General features: G+C 49.1%; 6 pseudogenes; all 6 read left to right on the plus strand.

The window, feature by feature from the left end:
• Window positions 1–2,187: 2,187 nt before the first annotated feature.
• Window positions 2,188–2,400, plus strand: LOC124719080 (annotated as a pseudogene).
• A 3,264-nt stretch (window positions 2,401–5,664) lies between these two features.
• On the plus strand, window positions 5,665–5,876 carry LOC124719248 (annotated as a pseudogene).
• Window positions 5,877–9,148: 3,272 nt separating this feature from the next.
• Window positions 9,149–9,361, plus strand: LOC124719087 (annotated as a pseudogene).
• Window positions 9,362–12,635: 3,274 nt separating this feature from the next.
• Window positions 12,636–12,848, plus strand: LOC124719093 (annotated as a pseudogene).
• Window positions 12,849–16,119: 3,271 nt separating this feature from the next.
• Window positions 16,120–16,332, plus strand: LOC124719098 (annotated as a pseudogene).
• A 3,271-nt stretch (window positions 16,333–19,603) lies between these two features.
• On the plus strand, window positions 19,604–19,816 carry LOC124719105 (annotated as a pseudogene).
• Window positions 19,817–20,905: the final 1,089 nt, after the last annotated feature.

Consider the following 20,905-nt stretch of genomic DNA (forward strand, 5'->3'; position numbering starts at 1 on the left):
ATGCTGTCTTACTCACCCACCGCCGACGCTCGAACCCCGGCTGCAATTGATCCCTAGATTTCGCCGGTGCCTTCGATAGGGTCTCCCATCCTTACCTGCTGGCCGTTATGTAGCGGATGGGTTTCGGGGAGCACTTCATAAGAGTCATCCGGCACTTCTTGGAAGGGAGCAAATTCCACAATCATTGTGAACGGCTGCAGATCACGACCAATTCCCATCAGACGATCAGTTCGACAAGGGTGTCCCTTGTCAGTATATTTTATCGCTTTGGCGCTGGACCCCATGCTGCGTGACATCGGACAGATGGTCGATGGTGTTCCTTTCCCAGGCGTCCCCTTCCGCAGTGCGGCATACGCGGATGGTGTAGGTGTGTTTGTAGCAAACGCCAGGGACATCGATTCGGTTCGCCGAGTCCTCTACGTTTATGAACGAGCATCCGGTGCCATGTTAAAATCCAACAAAATGGTGCTAATCCCACTAGGACCACGATCATTGACCATCGAACGCCCATGCTACCGGATTGTAGGGGAACAACGTATCTTGGGTCTTGAGGTGACTGCCTGTCCGCAGTTCATGTTAACACTCACGTGCAGGCGGATTCTCACGCGCATCAGAGGACTTTGCGTGAGTCACACTGATCAACGACTCGACCTCCATCAACGAATCCAACTGATTAATACTTACATCCTATCACGGGCATGGTATGTAGCACAACTCCTTACGCTACCGAAACAAACCAGCAGAGCCATCTCACAAACAGTATATTGCCTATTGTGGCGGCGTGCACTATTCAAAGTTGATGCACAGACTTGTACACTGCCAAAAGTCGATAGTCGCCTTGGACTCATTGACTTTCCCCGCAAATGTTCGGCAATCCTGATTCACCGTATCGCCACTTTGCGTGAGATTGACCCAGGTGGGACAACAGCGGTGCTTTTCGACCGTTATCGCCCACAATCGGCGCGTGTACCAGTATGCTTGACACATATTCCATTCCGGATGACGACAGTCAAGGACTATTACCTCAATCAAAGTTACATCCTAGCAGTGGCCACCGACAAGGCACGCACATCGAAGTGCCTTTACTAGGCGCTTCGAGGCCAGCTCACACCACACAAATTGGAGGACAGACGACCGTCGGTCATCTGGCACCACGCTTGGGCTAATATCAACCACCTAGCCCTTCAAACAGAAGTTTCAGCGCTATGGTATCGCGTTGTAAACAATTTAATACCCAGTAATCTTCGCCTGGCGGCCATCCTCCTATGGCCCTCGGCCGCTTGCGGCCGATGTGGTGACGTAGACACCAGAGAGCATCGTCTCCTATGCCCTCACGTCACAGAAGTGTGGGACCTTGCACGTGTGCTATTAACGCTGATCGGTGGGACTACACTCGACTATGTGTCAGTCGACTGGTTCCTTACCCGTGATATTCAGACCAACCCCCGAACACGACGTAACGCAATGGTGTGTCTCTTGGGCCAAACCATTTTCACGATCTATGACCTTTACCTCGGAGATGCTGTCTCTTTCATGGACTACCTTTGGAGCCAGCATCGCCTGGCGGAATCTGACCGGAAATATACCATTACTTTTGCAAGATTTCTTAAAGTTGCAATGGTTCATGGTTATCAAAAGGTGTTCCGGGCTAACTAAGGCACCTCGTATAAGAATTGCCTGAGTGTACCCCTGGATCTTTGTCACTCGGACTTTCAAACTACCCTTGACTTACCCATACCCCAGATTTGATATTGGCCTTCTGGGCATCACTAGAGTAGACTGTTCTGTGATACTGATAATATGGAAATTGGTAACATGCGAATTGTGTGAACCTTGTATGAAAAATTATTGGAAAATTGGATAACGCATAATCTATCTTAGAGGATTATTACTTTGTTAATTCTATGGGCGATGGGATTATCTCGCCAGTTCGTTTGAGTGTGCTGCCGTCGCTGTTTTTTTTTTATTTTGCCTTCATTTCTGTCCTTATTTATTTCTTTCTATTTAGTTTTTAAAATCATCACTTGCCTCACACCTGCAGAGGGAGGTGTGTTTCTGAGTAGTGTGTCGTCGCCCCCTGAGGCATAGCAGAGTATGCCTCCGCTTTTATTTTCGGTTTATGGCAATAAGTCTTGCTACTAACAACACCCTGCTTTACGTGCTGCGTCGACACTAGAGGATGGCGGCATTTTTGGAGAGGAAAAGGTAGGGCTATAGGGGAGGTAGGAGGGAAAAAAAGTGTAGTATCTGTTCTTATCAGCTTAATATCTGATACGTCCTGCATCACACGACCAGAATATTAAACTCATTTTTGGCTTCTGACGGAGTGCTAGGGGCTTGCTCCACCTCTGTCGCGGGTTGGCCCGGCATTGCAGTACCGCCGGGATCGGCCCACCTAAAATTAATTAAAACACAGCCTGAAATGGGTTAACATTCTGCAGTGATCAGATATTCCGCTGGTAGCAAAACTTGTCGTAGTTGTTGATGTGCCCAGTAGTTAGTTGTTTACACACCACGATTTCTTTTAATTAATTTAAGATTATCTTAAGAATTTTTTTTTTTTTGCGGTTAGCCGGACCGCACTTGCAGCCGCATTACGCTAGGCTGGTAATTTATGGGGGCACAGGACAGTGCCTTCGGATGCCTCGTTACCGTCTCCTATGGTCTGGTCACAGATAATTTTAATTTAATTGTTTGGAGTTATAACCTTAGCTCCTCGCGAACGTCGTCGTCGTCGCCGCCGCACGCACGCAGAATACGTGTGTACACACGCACACACACATATGCAGTAGGCGGTGGACGATGTAAGCACTCGGCTAGGTGTAGCTCGCGCCAGTATAGCTCGCACCGGCCTGACGCTGCTGTGGGGCGGCCTCACGGCTTCTCCACTGCCCTGGCAGCTAGCGGCGCTCAAATAGGAGTCGCAGTTTACTCCTCGACATGGAGGGTAGTACTGGGCTGTTGACGAGTGCTCTCGTATATTGTCGTTCCTTCCGGCACTTGCTTTAGCGATGTTTTCGACGGTCGCCTGTTGCCATATCAGCCCGCACCACCGTATGTCACTCCCTCATGTGGAACGCACACGCTGCAAGCATTTAGGCCCTGACACTGCGGTTTTTCATATCTGGTGGTACTCCGCAAGGATACCGCCTTCGATTGTGCCATTCCAGCACTAATCGAAGTGCTAGGTTTTCCGGCCTGTTAGGAGACCGCTTCAGCAAAATGTGCGAGGAGATTTTTGCTGGTTGCGAGCTACCCGCCGATTTTCTAGCTGTACGTATTGGCTTTAATCCAAAGGTCACAGGTCACTGATGGACTAAAGACATACGTCCCATCACCATTCTTAACACTGATTATAAGTTGGTGGCACGAAGTGTGGCTTCACGTCTTAAACAGGTAATGAATAAGGTATTTTGTCCCACTCAATCATGTGGCGTTTCGAATCGAACCACCTTCACCGCTGCTTCTATATACCATGATGCTGTCTTACTCACCCACCGCCGACGCTCGAACCCCGGCTGCAATTGATCCCTAGATTTCGCCGGTGCCTTCGATAGGGTCTCCCATCCTTACCTGCTGGCCGTTATGTAGCGGATGGGTTTCGGGGAGCACTTCATAAGAGTCATCCGGCACTTCTTGGAAGGGAGCAAATTCCACAATCATTGTGAACGGCTGCAGATCACGACCAATTCCCATCAGACGATCAGTTCGACAAGGGTGTCCCTTGTCAGTGTATTTTATCGCTTTGGCGCTGGACCCCATGCTGCGTGACATCGGACAGATGGTCGATGGTGTTCCTTTCCCAGGCATCCCCTTCCGCAGTGCGGCATACGCGGATGGTGTAGGTGTGTTTGTAGCAAACGCCAGGGACATCGATTCGGTTCGCCGAGTCCTCTACGTTTATGAACGAGCATCCGGTGCCATGTTAAAATCCAACAAAATGGTGCTAATCCCACTAGGACCACGATCATTGACCATCGAACGCCCATGCTACCGGATTGTAGGGGAACAACGTATCTTGGGTCTTGAGGTGACTGCCTGTCCGCAGTTCATGTTAACACTCACGTGCAGGCGGATTCTCACGCGCATCAGAGGACTTTGCGTGAGTCACACTGATCAACGACTCGACCTCCATCAACGAATCCAACTGATTAATACTTACATCCTATCACGGGCATGGTATGTAGCACAACTCCTTACGCTACCGAAACAAACCAGCAGAGCCATCTCACAAACAGTATATTGCCTATTGTGGCGGCGTGCACTATTCAAAGTTGATGCACAGACTTGTACACTGCCAAAAGTCGATAGTCGCCTTGGACTCATTGACTTTCCCCGCAAATGTGCGGCAATCCTGATTCACCGTATCGCCACTTTGCGTGAGATTGACCCAGGTGGGACAACAGCGGTGCTTTCCGACCGTTATCGCCCACAATCGGCGCGTGTACCAGTATGCTTGACACATATTCCATTCCGGATGACGACAGTCAAGGACTATTACCTCAATCAAAGTTACATCCTAGCAGTGGCCACCGACAAGGCACGCACATCGAAGCGCCTTTACTAGGCGCTTCGAGGCCAGCTCACACCACACAAATTGGAGGACAGACGACCGTCGGTCATCTGGCACCACGCTTGGGCTAATATCAACCACCTAGCCCTTCAAACAGAAGTTTCAGCGCTATGGTATCGCGTTGTAAACAATTTAATACCCACTAATTATCGCCTGGCGGCCATCCTCCTATGGCCGTCGGCTGCTTGCGGCCGATGTGGTGACGTAGACACCAGAGAGCATCGTCTCCTATGCCCTCACGTCACAGAAGTGTGGGACCTTGCACGTGTGCTATTAACGCTGATCGGTGGGACTACACTCGACTATGTGTCAGTCGACTGGTTCCTTACCCGTGATATTCAGACCAACCCCCGAACACGACGTAACGCAATGGTGTGTCTCTTGGGCCAAACCATTTTCACGATCTATGACCTTTACCTCGGAGATGCTGTCTCTTTCATGGACTACCTTTGGAGCCAGCATCGCCTGGCGGAATCTGACCGGAACTATACCATTACTTTTGCAAGATTTCTTAAAGTTGCAATGGTTCATGGTTATCAAAAGGTGTTCCGGGCTAACTAAGGCACCTCGTATAAGAATTGCCTGAGTGTACCCCTGGATCTTTGTCACTCGGACTTTCAAACTACCCTTGACTTACCCATACCCCAGATTTGATATTGGCCTTCTGGGCATCACTAGAGTAGACTGTTCTGTGATACTGATAATATGGAAATTGGTAACATGCGAATTGTGTGAACCTTGTATGAAAAATTATTGGAAAATTGGAAAACGCATAATCTATCTTAGAGGATTATTACTTTGTTAATTCTATGGGCGATGGGATTATCTCGCCAGTTCGTTTGAGTGTGCTGCCGTCGCTGTTTTTTTTTATTTTGCCTTCATTTCTGTCTTTATTTATTTCTTTCTATTTAGTTTTTAAAATCATCACTTGCCTCACACCTGCAGAGGGAGGTGTGTTTCTGAGTAGTGTGTCGTCGCCCCCTGAGGCATAGCAGAGTATGCCTCCGCTTTTATTTTCGGTTTATGGCAATAAGTCTTGCTACTAACAACACCCTGCTTTACGTGCTGCGTCGACACTAGAGGATGGCGGCATTTTTGGAGAGGAAAAGGTAGGGCTATAGGGGAGGTAGGAGGGAAAAAAGTGTAGTATCTGTTCTTATCAGCTTAATATCTGATACGTCCTGCATCACACGACCAGAATATTAAACTCATTTTTGGCTTCTGACGGAGTGCTAGGGGCTTGCTCCACCTGTGTCGTGGGTTGGCCCGGCATTGCAGTACCGCCGGGATCGGCCCACCTAAAATTAATTAAAACACAGCCTGAAATGGGTTAACATTCTGCAGTGATCAGATATTCCGCTGGTAGCAAAACTTGTCGTAGTTGTTGATGTGCCCAGTAGTTAGTTGCTTACACACCACGATTTCTTTTAATTAATTTAAGATTATCTTAAGAAATTTTTTTTTTTTTTTTGCGGTTAGCCGGACCGCACTTGCAGCCGCATTACGCTAGGCTGGTAATTTATGGGGGCACAGGACAGTGCCTTCGGATGCCTCGTTACCGTCTCTTATTGTCTGGTCACAGATAATTTTAATTAAATTGTTTGGAGTTATAACCTTAGGTCCTCGCGAACGTCGTCGTCGTCGCCGCCGCACGCACGCACGCAGAATATGTGTGTACACACGCACACACACATATGCAGTAGGCGGTGGACGATTTAAGCACTCGGCTAGGTGTAGCTCGCGCCAGTATAGCTCGCACCGACCGGACGCTGCGGTGGGGCGGCCTCACGGCTTCTCCACTGCCCTGGCAGCTAGCGGCGCTCAAATAGGAGTCGCAGTTTACTCCTCGACATGGAGGGTAGTACTGGGCTGTTGACGAGTGCTCTCGTATATTGTCGTTCCTTCCGGCACTTGCTTTTGCGATGTTTTCGACGGTCGCCTGTTGCCATATCAGCCCGCACCACCGTATGTCACTCCCTCATGTGGAAAGCACACGCTGCAAGCATTTAGGCCCTGACACTGCGGTTTTTCATATCTGGTGGTACTCCGCAAGGATACCGCCTTCGATTGTGCCATTCCAGCACTAATCGAAGTGCTAGGTTTTCCGGCCTGTTAGGAGACCGCTTCTGCAAAATGTGCGAGGAGATTTTTGCTGGTTGCGAGCTACCCGCCGATTTTCTAGCTGTACGTATTGGCTTTAATCCAAAGGTCACAGGTCACTGATGGACTAAAGACGTACGTCCCATCACCATTCTTAACACTGATTGTAAGTTGGTGGCACGAAGTGTGGCTTCACGTCTTAAACAGGTAATGAATAAGGTATTTTGTCCCACTCAATCATGTGGCGTTTCGAATTGAACCATCTTCACCGCTGCTTCTATATACCATGATGCTGTCTTACTCACCCACCGCCGACGCTCGAACCCCGGCTGCAATTGATCCCTAGATTTCGCCGGTGCCTTCGATAGGGTCTCCCATCCTTACCTGCTGGCCGTTATGTAGCGGATGGGTTTCGGGGAGCACTTCATAAGAGTCATCCGGCACTTCTTGGAAGGGAGCAAATTCCACAATCATTGTGAACGGCTGCAGATCACGACCAATTCCCATCAGACGATCAGTTCGACAAGGGTGTCCCTTGTCAGTGTATTTTATCGCTTTGGCGCTGGACCCCATGCTGCGTGACATCGGACAGATGGTCGATGGTGTTCCTTTCCCAGGCGTCCCCTTCCGCAGTGCGGCATACGCGGATGGTGTAGGTGTGTTTGTAGCAAACGCCAGGGACATCGATTCGGTTCGCCGAGTCCTCTACGTTTATGAACGAGCATCCGGTGCCATGTTAAAATCCAACAAAATGGTGCTAATCCCACTAGGACCACGATCATTGACCATCGAACGCCCATGCTACCGGATTGTAGGGGAACAACGTATCTTGGGTCTTGAGGTGACTGCCTGTCCGCAGTTCATGTTAACACTCACGTGCAGGCGGATTCTCACGCGCATCAGAGGACTTTGCGTGAGTCACACTGATCAACGACTCGACCTCCATCAACGAATCCAACTGATTAATACTTACATCCTATCACGGGCATGGTATGTAGCACAACTCCTTACGCTACCGAAACAAACCAGCAGAGCCATCTCACAAACAGTATATTGCCTATTGTGGCGGCGTGCACTATTCAAAGTTGATGCACAGACTTGTACACTGCCAAAAGTCGATAGTCGCCTTGGACTCATTGACTTTCCCCGCAAATGTGCGGCAATCCTGATTCACCGTATCGCCACTTTGCGTGAGATTGACCCAGGTGGGACAACAGCGGTGCTTTCCGACCGTTATCGCCCACAATCGGCGCGTGTACCAGTATGCTTGACACAGATTCCATTCCGGATGACGACAGTCAAGGACTATTACCTCAATCAAAGTTACATCCTAGCAGTGGCCACCGACAAGGCACGCACATCGAAGCGCCTTTACTAGGCGCTTCGAGGCCAGCTCACACCACACAAATTGGAGGACAGACGACCGTCGGTCATCTGGCACCACGCTTGGGCTAATATCAACCACCTAGCCCTTCAAACAGAAGTTTCAGCGCTATGGTATCGCGTTGTAAACAATTTAATACCCACTAATCATCGCCTGGCGGCCATCCTCCTATGGCCGTCGGCTGCTTGCGGCCGATGTGGTGACGTAGACACCAGAGAGCATCGTCTCCTATGCCCTCACGTCACAGAAGTGTGGGACCTTGCATGTGTGCTATTAACGCTGATCGGTGGGACTACACTCGACTATGTGTCAGTCGACTGGTTCCTTACCCGTGATATTCAGACCAACCCCCGAACACGACGTAACGCAATGGTGTGTCTCTTGGGCCAAACCATTTTCACGATCTATGACCTTTACCTCGGAGATGCTGTCTCTTTCATGGACTACCTTTGGAGCCAGCATCGCCTGGCGGAATCTGACCGGAACTATACCATTACTTTTGCAAGATTTCTTAAAGTTGCAATGGTTCATGGTTATCAAAAGGTGTTCCGGGCTAACTAAGGCACCTCGTATAAGAATTGCCTGAGTGTACCCCTGGATCTTTGTCACTCGGACTTTCAAACTACCCTTGACTTACCCATACCCCAGATTTGATATTGGCCTTCTGGGCATCACTAGAGTAGACTGTTCTGTGATACTGATAATATGGAAATTGGTAACATGCGAATTGTGTGAACCTTGTATGAAAAATTATTGGAAAATTGGAAAACGCATAATCTATCTTAGAGGATTATTACTTTGTTAATTCTATGGGCGATGGGATTATCTCGCCAGTTCGTTTGAGTGTGCTGCCGTCGCTGTTTTTTTTTATTTTGCCTTCATTTCTGTCTTTATCTATTTCTTTCTATTTAGTTTTTAAAATCATCACTTGCCTCACACCTGCAGAGGGAGGTGTGTTTCTGAGTAGTGTGTCGTCGCCCCCTGAGGCATAGCAGAGTATGCCTCCGCTTTTATTTTCGGTTTATGGCAATAAGTCTTGCTACTAACAACACCCTGCTTTACGTGCTGCGTCGACACTAGAGGATGGCGGCATTTTTGGAGAGGAAAAGGTAGGGCTATAGGGGAGGTAGGAGGGAAAAAAAGTGTAGTATCTGTTCTTATCAGCTTAATATCTGATACGTCCTGCATCACACGACCAGAATATTAAACTCATTTTTGGCTTCTGACGGAGTGCTAGGGGCTTGCTCCACCTCTGTCGCGGGTTGGCCCGGCATTGCAGTACCGCCGGGATCGGCCCACCTAAAATTAATTAAAACACAGCCTGAAATGGGTTAACATTCTGCAGTGATCAGATATTCCGCTGGTAGCAAAACTTGTCGTAGTTGTTGATGTGCCCAGTAGTTAGTTGCTTACACACCACGATTTCTTTTAATTAATTTAAGATTATCTTAAGAAATTTTTTTTTTTTTTTGCGGTTAGCCGGACCGCACTTGCAGCCGCATTACGCTAGGCTGGTAATTTATGGGGGCACAGGACAGTGCCTTCGGATGCCTCGTTACCGTCTCTTATGGTCTGGTCACAGATAATTTTAATTAAATTGTTTGGAGTTATAACCTTAGGTCCTCGCGAACGTCGTCGTCGTCGCCGCCGCACGCACGCACGCACGCAGAATATGTGTGTACACACGCACACACACATATGCAGTAGGCGGTGGACGATTTAAGCACTCGGCTAGGTGTAGCTCGCGCCAGTATAGCTCGCACCGGCCGGACGCTGCGGTGGGGCGGCCTCACGGCTTCTCCACTGCCCTGGCAGCTAGCGGCGCTCAAATAGGAGTCGCAGTTTACTCCTCGACATGGAGGGTAGTACTGGGCTGTTGACGAGTGCTCTCGTATATTGTCGTTCCTTCCGGCACTTGCTTTTGCGATGTTTTCGACGGTCGCCTGTTGCCATATCAGCCCGCACCACCGTATGTCACTCCCTCATGTGGAACGCACACGCTGCAAGCATTTAGGCCCTGACACTGCGGTTTTTCATATCTGGTGGTACTCCGCAAGGATACCGCCTTCGATTGTGCCATTCCAGCACTAATCGAAGTGCTAGGTTTTCCGGCCTGTTAGGAGACCGCTTCTGCAAAATGTGCGAGGAGATTTTTGCTGGTTGCGAGCTACCCGCCGATTTTCTAGCTGTACGTATTGGCTTTAATCCAAAGGTCACAGGTCACTGATGGACTAAAGACGTACGTCCCATCACCATTCTTAACACTGATTATAAGTTGGTGGCACGAAGTGTGGCTTCACGTCTTAAACAGGTAATGAATAAGGTATTTTGTCCCACTCAATCATGTGGCGTTTCGAATCGAACCACCTTCACCGCAGCTTCTATATACCATGATGCTGTCTTACTCACCCACCGCCGACGCTCGAACCCCGGCTGCAATTGATCCCTAGATTTCGCCGGTGCCTTCGATAGGGTCTCCCATCCTTACCTGCAGGCCGTAATGTAGCGGATGGGTTTCGGGGAGCACTTCATAAGAGTCATCCGGCACTTCTTGGATGGAGCAAATTCCACAATCATTGTGAACGGTTGCAGATCACGACCAATTCCCATCAGACGATCAGTTCGACAAGGGTGTCCCTTGTCAGTGTATTTTATCGCTTTGGCGCTGGACCCCATGCTGCGTGACATCGGACAGATGGTCGATGGTGTTCCTTTCCCAGGCGTCCCCTTCCGCAGTGCGGCATACGCGGATGGTGTAGGTGTGTTTGTAGCAAACGCCAGGGACATCGATTCGGTTCGCCGAGTCCTCTACGTTTATGAACGAGCATCCGGTGCCATGTTAAAATCCAACAAAATGGTGCTAATCCCACTAGGACCACGATCATTGACCATCGAACGCCCATGCTACCGGATTGTAGGGGAACAACGTATCTTGGGTCTTGAGGTGACTGCCTGTCCGCAGTTCATGTTAACACTCACGTGCAGGCGGATTCTCACGCGCATCAGAGGACTTTGCGTGAGTCACACTGATCAACGACTCGACCTCCATCAACGAATCCAACTGATTAATACTTACATCCTATCACGGGCATGGTATGTAGCACAACTCCTTACGCTACCGAAACAAACCAGCAGAGCCATCTCACAAACAGTATATTGCCTATTGTGGCGGCGTGCACTATTCAAAGTTGATGCACAGACTTGTACACTGCCAAAAGTCGATAGTCGCCTTGGACTCATTGACTTTCCCCGCAAATGTGCGGCAATCCTGATTCACCGTATCGCCACTTTGCGTGAGATTGACCCAGGTGGGACAACAGCGGTGCTTTCCGACCGTTATCGCCCACAATCGGCGCGTGTACCAGTATGCTTGACACATATTCCATTCCGGATGACGACAGTCAAGGACTATTACCTCAATCAAAGTTACATCCTAGCAGTGGCCACCGACAAGGCACGCACATCGAAGCGCCTTTACTAGGCGCTTCGAGGCCAGCTCACACCACACAAATTGGAGGACAGACGACCGTCGGTCATCTGGCACCACGCTTGGGCTAATATCAACCACCTAGCCCTTCAAACAGAAGTTTCAGCGCTATGGTATCGCGTTGTAAACAATTTAATACCCACTAATCATCGCCTGGCGGCCATCCTCCTATGGCCGTCGGCTGCTTGCGGCCGATGTGGTGACGTAGACACCAGAGAGCATCGTCTCCTATGCCCTCACGTCACAGAAGTGTGGGACCTTGCACGTGTGCTATTAACGCTGATCGGTGGGACTACACTCGACTATGTGTCAGTCGACTGGTTCCTTACCCGTGATATTCAGACCAACCCCCGAACACGACGTAACGCAATGGTGTGTCTCTTGGGCCAAACCATTTTCACGATCTATGACCTTTACCTCGGAGATGCTGTCTCTTTCATGGACTACCTTTGGAGCCAGCATCGCCTGGCGGAATCTGACCGGAACTATACCATTACTTTTGCAAGATTTCTTAAAGTTGCAATGGTTCATGGTTATCAAAAGGTGTTCCGGGCTAACTAAGGCACCTCGTATAAGAATTGCCTGAGTGTACCCCTGGATCTTTGTCACTCGGACTTTCAAACTACCCTTGACTTACCCATACCCCAGATTTGATATTGGCCTTCTGGGCATCACTAGAGTAGACTGTTCTGTGATACTGATAATATGGAAATTGGTAACATGCGAATTGTGTGAACCTTGTATGAAAAATTATTGGAAAATTGGAAAACGCATAATCTATCTTAGAGGATTATTACTTTGTTAATTCTATGGGCGATGGGATTATCTCGCCAGTTCGTTTGAGTGTGCTGCCGTCGCTGTTTTTTTTTATTTTGCCTTCATTTCTGTCTTTATCTATTTCTTTCTATTTAGTTTTTAAAATCATCACTTGCCTCACACCTGCAGAGGGAGGTGTGTTTCTGAGTAGTGTGTCGTCGCCCCCTGAGGCATAGCAGAGTATGCCTCCGCTTTTATTTTCGGTTTATGGCAATAAGTCTTGCTACTAACAACACCCTGCTTTACGTGCTGCGTCGACACTAGAGGATGGCGGCATTTTTGGAGAGGAAAAGGTAGGGCTATAGGGGAGGTAGGAGGGAAAAAAAGTGTAGTATCTGTTCTTATCAGCTTAATATCTGATACGTCCTGCATCACACGACCAGAATATTAAACTCATTTTTGGCTTCTGACGGAGTGCTAGGGGCTTGCTCCACCTCTGTCGCGGGTTGGCCCGGCATTGCAGTACCGCCGGGATCGGCCCACCTAAAATTAATTAAAACACAGCCTGAAATGGGTTAACATTCTGCAGTGATCAGATATTCCGCTGGTAGCAAAACTTGTCGTAGTTGTTGATGTGCCCAGTAGTTAGTTGCTTACACACCACGATTTCTTTTAATTAATTTAAGATTATCTTAAGAAATTTTTTTTTTTTTTTTGCGGTTAGCCGGACCGCACTTGCAGCCGCATTACGCTAGGCTGGTAATTTATGGGGGCACAGGACAGTGCCTTCGGATGCCTCGTTACCGTCTCTTATGGTCTGGTCACAGATAATTTTAATTAAATTGTTTGGAGTTATAACCTTAGGTCCTCGCGAACGTCGTCGTCGTCGCCGCCGCACGCACGCACGCAGAATATGTGTGTACACACGCACACACACATATGCAGTAGGCGGTGGACGATTTAAGCACTCGGCTAGGTGTAGCTCGCGCCAGTATAGCTCGCACCGGCCGGACGCTGCGGTGGGGCGGCCTCACGGCTTCTCCACTGCCCTGGCAGCTAGCGGCGCTCAAATAGGAGTCGCAGTTTACTCCTCGACATGGAGGGTAGTACTGGGCTGTTGACGAGTGCTCTCGTATATTGTCGTTCCTTCCGGCACTTGCTTTTGCGATGTTTTCGACGGTCGCCTGTTGCCATATCAGCCCGCACCACCGTATGTCACTCCCTCATGTGGAACGCACACGCTGCAAGCATTTAGGCCCTGACACTGCGGTTTTTCATATCTGGTGGTACTCCGCAAGGATACCGCCTTCGATTGTGCCATTCCAGCACTAATCGAAGTGCTAGGTTTTCCGGCCTGTTAGGAGACCGCTTCTGCAAAATGTGCGAGGAGATTTTTGCTGGTTGCGAGCTACCCGCCGATTTTCTAGCTGTACGTATTGGCTTTAATCCAAAGGTCACAGGTCACTGATGGACTAAAGACGTACGTCCCATCACCATTCTTAACACTGATTATAAGTTGGTGGCACGAAGTGTGGCTTCACGTCTTAAACAGGTAATGAATAAGGTATTTTGTCCCACTCAATCATGTGGCGTTTCGAATCGAACCACCTTCACCGCTGCTTCTATATACCATGATGCTGTCTTACTCACCCACCGCCGACGCTCGAACCCCGGCTGCAATTGATCCCTAGATTTCGCCGGTGCCTTCGATAGGGTCTCCCATCCTTACCTGCTGGCCGTTATGTAGCGGATGGGTTTCGGGGAGCACTTCATAAGAGTCATCCGGCACTTCTTGGAAGGGAGCAAATTCCACAATCATTGTGAACGGCTGCAGATCACGACCAATTCCCATCAGACGATCAATTCGACAAGGGTGTCCCTTGTCAGTGTATTTTATCGCTTTGGCGCTGGACCCCATGCTGCGTGACATCGGACAGATGGTCGATGGTGTTCCTTTCCCAGGCGTCCCCTTCCGCAGTGCGGCATACGCGGATGGTGTAGGTGTGTTTGTAGCAAACGCCAGGGACATCGATTCGGTTCGCCGAGTCCTCTACGTTTATGAACGAGCATCCGGTGCCATGTTAAAATCCAACAAAATGGTGCTAATCCCACTAGGACCACGATCATTGACCATCGAACGCCCATGCTACCGGATTGTAGGGGAACAACGTATCTTGGGTCTTGAGGTGACTGCCTGTCCGCAGTTCATGTTAACACTCACGTGCAGGCGGATTCTCACGCGCATCAGAGGACTTTGCGTGAGTCACACTGATCAACGACTCGACCTCCATCAACGAATCCAACTGATTAATACTTACATCCTATCACGGGCATGGTATGTAGCACAACTCCTTACGCTACCGAAACAAACCAGCAGAGCCATCTCACAAACAGTATATTGCCTATTGTGGCGGCGTGCACTATTCAAAGTTGATGCACAGACTTGTACACTGCCAAAAGTCGATAGTCGCCTTGGACTCATTGACTTTCCCCGCAAATGTTCGGCAATCCTGATTCACCGTATCGCCACTTTGCGTGAGATTGACCCAGGTGGGACAACAGCGGTGCTTTCCGACCGTTATCGCCCACAATCGGCGCGTGTACCAGTATGCTTGACACATATTCCATTCCGGATGACGACAGTCAAGGACTATTACCTCAATCAAAGTTACATCCTAGCAGTGGCCACCGACAAGGCACGCACATCGAAGCGCCTTTACTAGGCGCTTCGAGGCCAGCTCACACCACACAAATTGGAGGACAGACGACCGTCGGTCATCTGGCACCACGCTTGGGCTAATATCAACCACCTAGCCCTTCAAACAGAAGTTTCAGCGCTATGGTATCGCGTTGTAAACAATTTAATACCCACTAATCATCGCCTGGCGGCCATCCTCCTATGGCCGTCGGCTGCTTGCGGCCGATGTGGTGACGTAGACACCAGAGAGCATCGTCTCCTATGCCCTCACGTCACAGAAGTGTGGGACCTTGCACGTGTGCTATTAACGCTGATCGGTGGGACTACACTCGACTATGTGTCAGTCGACTGGTTCCTTACCCCTGATATTCAGACCAACCCCCGAACACGACGTAACGCAATGGTGTGTCTCTTGGGCCAAACCATTTTCACGATCTATGACCATTACCTCGGAGATGCTGTCTCTTTCATGGACTACCTTTGGAGCCAGCATCGCCTGGCGGAATCTGACCGGAAATATACCATTACTTTTGCAAGATTTCTTAAAGTTGCAATGGTTCATGGTTATCAAAAGGTGTTCCGGGCTAACTAAGGCACCTCGTATAAGAATTGCCTGAGTGTACCCCTGGATCTTTGTCACTCGGACTTTCAAACTACCCTTGACTTACCCATACCCCAGATTTGATATTGGCCTTCTGGACATCACTAGAGTAGACTGTTCTGTGATAGTGATAATATGGAAATTGGTAACATGCGAATTTTGTGAACCTTGTATGAAAAATTATTGGAAAATTGGAAAACGCATAATCTATCTTAGAGGATTATTACTTTGTTAATTCTATGGGCGATGGGATTATCTCGCCAGTTCGTTTGAGTGTGCTGCCGTCGCTGTTTTTTTTATTTTGCCTTCATTTGTGTCTTTATTTATTTCTTTCTATTTAGTTTTTAAAATCATCACTTGCCTCACACCTGCAGAGGGAGGTGTGTTTCTGAGTAGTGTGTCGTCGCCCCCTGAGGCATAGCAGAGTATGCCTCCGCTTTTATTTTCGGTTTATGGCAATAAGTCTTGCTACTAACAACACCCTGCTTTACGTGCTGCGTCGACACTAGAGGATGGCGGCATTTTTGGAGAGGAAAAGGTAGGGCTATAGGGGAGGTAGGAGGGAAAAAAAGTGTAGTATCTGTTCTTATCAGCTTAATATCTGATACGTCCTGCATCACACGACCAGAATATTAAACTCATTTTTGGCTTCTGACGGAGTGCTAGGGGCTTGCTCCACCTCTGTCGCGGGTTGGCCCGGCATTGCAGTACCGCCGGGATCGGCCCACCTAAAATTAATTAAAACACAGCCTGAAATGGGTTAACATTCTGCAGTGATCAGATATTCCGCTGGTAGCAAAACTTGTCGTAGTTGTTGATGTGCCCAGTAGTTAGTTGCTTACACACCACGATTTCTTTTAATTAATTTAAGATTATCTTAAGAAATTTTTTTTTTTTTTTTGCGGTTAGCCGGACCGCACTTGCAGCCGCATTACGCTAGGCTGGTAATTTATGGGGGCACAGGACAGTGCCTTCGGATGCCTCGTTAGCGTCTCTTATGGTCTGGTCACAGATAATTTTAATTAAATTGTTTGGAGTTATAACCTTAGGTCCTCGCGAACGTCGTCGTCGTCGCCGCCGCACGCACGCACGCAGAATATGTGTGTACACACGCACACACACATATGCAGTAGGCGGTGGACGATTTAAGCACTCGGCTAGGTGTAGCTCGCGCCAGTATAGCTCGCACCGGCCGGACGCTGCGGTGGGGCGGCCTCACGGCTTCTCCACTGCCCTGGCAGCTAGCGGCGCTCAAATAGGAGTCGCAGTTTACTCCTCGACATGGAGGGTAGTACTGGGCTGTTGACGAGTGCTCTCGTATATTGTCGTTCCTTCCGGCACTTGCTTTTGCGATGTTTTCGACGGTCGCCTGTTGCCATATCAGCCCGCACCACCGTATGTCACTCCCTCATGTGGAACGCACACGCTGCGAGCATTTAGGCCCTGACACTGCGGTTTTTCATATCTGGTGGTACTCCGCAAGGATACCGCCTTCGATTGTGCCATTCCAGCACTAATCGAAGTGCTAGGTTTTCCGGCCTGTTAGGAGACCGCTTCAGCAAAATGTGCGAGGAGATTTTTGCTGGTTGCGAGCTACCCGCCGATTTTCTAGCTGTACGTATTGGCTTTAATCCAAAGGTCACAGGTCACTGATGGACTAAAGACGTACGTCCCATCACCATTCTTAACACTGATTATAAGTTGGTGGCACGAAGTGTGGCTTCACGTCTTAAACAGGTAATGAATAAGGTATTTTGTCCCACTCAATCATGTGGCGTTTCGAATCGAACCACCTTCACCGCTGCTTCTATATACCATGATGCTGTCTTACTCACCCACCGCCGACGCTCGAACCCCGGCTGCAATTGATCCCTAGATTTCGCCGGTGCCTTCGATAGGGTCTCCCATCCTTACCTGCTGGCCGTTATGTAGCGGATGGGTTTCGGGGAGCACTTCATAAGAGTCATCCGGCACTTCTTGGAAGGGAGCAAATTCCACAATCATTGTGAACGGCTGCAGATCACGACCAATTCCCATCAGACGATCAGTTCGACAAGGGTGTCCCTTGTCAGTGTATTTTATCGCTTTGGCGCTGGACCCCATGCTGCGTGACATCGGACAGATGGTCGATGGTGTTCCTTTCCCAGGCGTCCCCTTCCGCAGTGCGGCATATGCGGATGGTGTAGGTGTGTTTGTAGCAAACGCCAGGGACATCGATTCGGTTCGCCGAGTCCTCTACGTTTATGAACGAGCATCCGGTGCCATGTTAAAATCCAACAAAATGGTGCTAATCCCACTAGGACCACGATCATTGACCATCGAACGCCCATGCTACCGGATTGTAGGGGAACAACGTATCTTGGGTCTTGAGGTGACTGCCTGTCCGCAGTTCATGTTAACACTCACGTGCAGGCGGATTCTCACGCGCATCAGAGGACTTTGCGTGAGTCACACTGATCAACGACTCGACCTCCATCAACGAATCCAACTGATTAATACTTACATCCTATCACGGGCATGGTATGTAGCACAACTCCTTACGCTACCGAAACAAACCAGCAGAGCCATCTCACAAACAGTATATTGCCTATTGTGGCGGCGTGCACTATTCAAAGTTGATGCACAGACTTGTACACTGCCAAAAGTCGATAGTCGCCTTGGACTCATTGACTTTCCCCGCAAATGTGCGGCAATCCTGATTCACCGTATCGCCACTTTGCGTGAGATTGACCCAGGTGGGACAACAGCGGTGCTTTCCGACCGTTATCGCCCACAATCGGCGCGTGTACCAGTATGCTTGACACATATTCCATTCCGGATGACGACAGTCAAGGACTATTACCTCAATCAAAGTTACATCCTAGCAGTGGCCACCGACAAGGCACGCACATCGAAGCGCCTTTACTAGGCGCTTCGAGGCCAGCTCACACCACACAAATTGGAGGACAGACGACCGTCGGTCATCTGGCACCACGCTTGGGCTAATATCAACCACCTAGCCCTTCAAACAGAAGTTTCAGCGCTATGGTATCGCGTTGTAAACAATTTAATACCCACTAATTATCGCCTGGCGGCCATCCTCCTATGGCCGTCGGCTGCTTGCGGCCGATGTGGTGACGTAGACACCAGAGAGCATCGTCTCCTATGCCCTCACGTCACAGAAGTGTGGGACCTTGCACGTGTGCTATTAACGCTGATCGGTGGGACTACACTCGACTATGTGTCAGTCGACTGGTTCCTTACCCGTGATATTCAGACCAACCCCCGAACACGACGTAACGCAATGGTGTGTCTCTTGGGCCAAACCATTTTCACGATCTATGACCTTTACCTCGGAGATGCTGTCTCTTTCATGGACTACCTTTGGAGCCAGCATCGCCTGGCGGAATCTGACCGGAACTATACCATTACTTTTGCAAGATTTCTTAAAGTTGCAATGGTTCATGGTTATCAAAAGGTGTTCCGGGCTAACTAAGGCACCTCGTATAAGAATTGCCTGAGTGTACCCCTGGATCTTTGTCACTCGGACTTTCAAACTACCCTTGACTTACCCATACCCCAGATTTGATATTGGCCTTCTGGGCATCACTAGAGTAGACTGTTCTGTGATACTGATAATATGGAAATTGGTAACATGCGAATTGTGTGAACCTTGTATGAAAAATTATTGGAAAATTGGAAAACGCATAATCTATCTTAGAGGATTATTACTTTGTTAATTCTATGGGCGATGGGATTATCTCGCCAGTTCGTTTGAGTGTGCTGCCGTCGCTGTTTTTTTTATTTTGCCTTCATTTCTGTCTTTATTTATTTCTTTCTATTTAGTTTTTAAAATCATCACTTGCCTCACACCTGCAGAGGGAGGTGTGTTTCTGAGTAGTGTGTCGTCGCCCCCTGAGGCATAGCAGAGTATGCCTCCGCTTTTATTTTCGGTTTATGGCAATAAGTCTTGCTACTAACAACACCCTGCTTTACGTGCTGCGTCGACACTAGAGGATGGCGGCATTTTTGGAGAGGAAAAGGTAGGGCTATAGGGGAGGTAGGAGGGAAAAAAAGTGTAGTATCTGTTCTTATCAGCTTAATATCTGATACGTCCTGCATCACACGACCAGAATATTAAACTCATTTTTGGCTTCTGACGGAGTGCTAGGGGCTTGCTCCACCTCTGTCGCGGGTTGGCCCGGCATTGCAGTACCGCCGGGATCGGCCCACCTAAAATTAATTAAAACACAGCCTGAAATGGGTTAACATTCTGCAGTGATCAGATATTCCGCTGGTAGCAAAACTTGTCGTAGTTGTTGATGTGCCCAGTAGTTAGTTGCTTACACACCACGATTTCTTTTAATTAATTTAAGATTATCTTAAGAAATTTTTTTTTTTTTTTTGCGGTTAGCCGGACCGCACTTGCAGCCGCATTACGCTAGGCTGGTAATTTATGGGGGCACAGGACAGTGCCTTCGGATGCCTCGTTACCGTCTCTTATGGTCTGGTCACAGATAATTTTAATTAAATTGTTTGGAGTTATAACCTTAGGTCCTCGCGAACGTCGTCGTCGTCGCCGCCGCACGCACGCACGCAGAATATGTGTGTACACACGCACACACACATATGCAGTAGGCGGTGGACGATTTAAGCACTCGGCTAGGTGTAGCTCGCGCCAGTATAGCTCGCACCGGCCGGACGCTGCGGTGGGGCGGCCTCACGGCTTCTCCACTGCCCTGGCAGCTAGCGGCGCTCAAATAGGAGTCGCAGTTTACTCCTCGACATGGAGGGTAGTACTGGGCTGTTGACGAGTGCTCTCGTATATTGTCGTTCCTTCCGGCACTTGCTTTTGCGATGTTTTCGACGGTCGCCTGTTGCCATATCAGCCCGCACCACCGTATGTCACTCCCTCATGTGGAACGCACACGCTGCAAGCATTTAGGCCCTGACACTGCGGTTTTTCATATCTGGTGGTACTCCGCAAGGATACCGCCTTCGATTGTGCCATTCCAGCACTAATCGAAGTGCTAGGTTTTCCGGCCTGTTAGGAGACCGCTTCTGCAAAATGTGCGAGGAGATTTTTGCTGGTTGCGAGCTACCCGCCGATTTTCTAGCTGTACGTATTGGCTTTAATCCAAAGGTCACAGGTCACTGATGGACTAAAGACGTACGTCCCATCACCATTCTTAACACTGATTATAAGTTGGTGGCACGAAGTGTGGCTTCACGTCTTAAACAGGTAATGAATAAGGTATTTTGTCCCACTCAATCATGTGGCGTTTCGAATCGAACCACCTTCACCGCTGCTTCTATATACCATGATG

This window comes from Schistocerca piceifrons, chromosome 1, assembly GCF_021461385.2.
Source record: "Schistocerca piceifrons isolate TAMUIC-IGC-003096 chromosome 1, iqSchPice1.1, whole genome shotgun sequence".
In the NCBI taxonomy this organism is placed as follows: Eukaryota; Metazoa; Arthropoda; class Insecta; order Orthoptera; family Acrididae; genus Schistocerca; species Schistocerca piceifrons.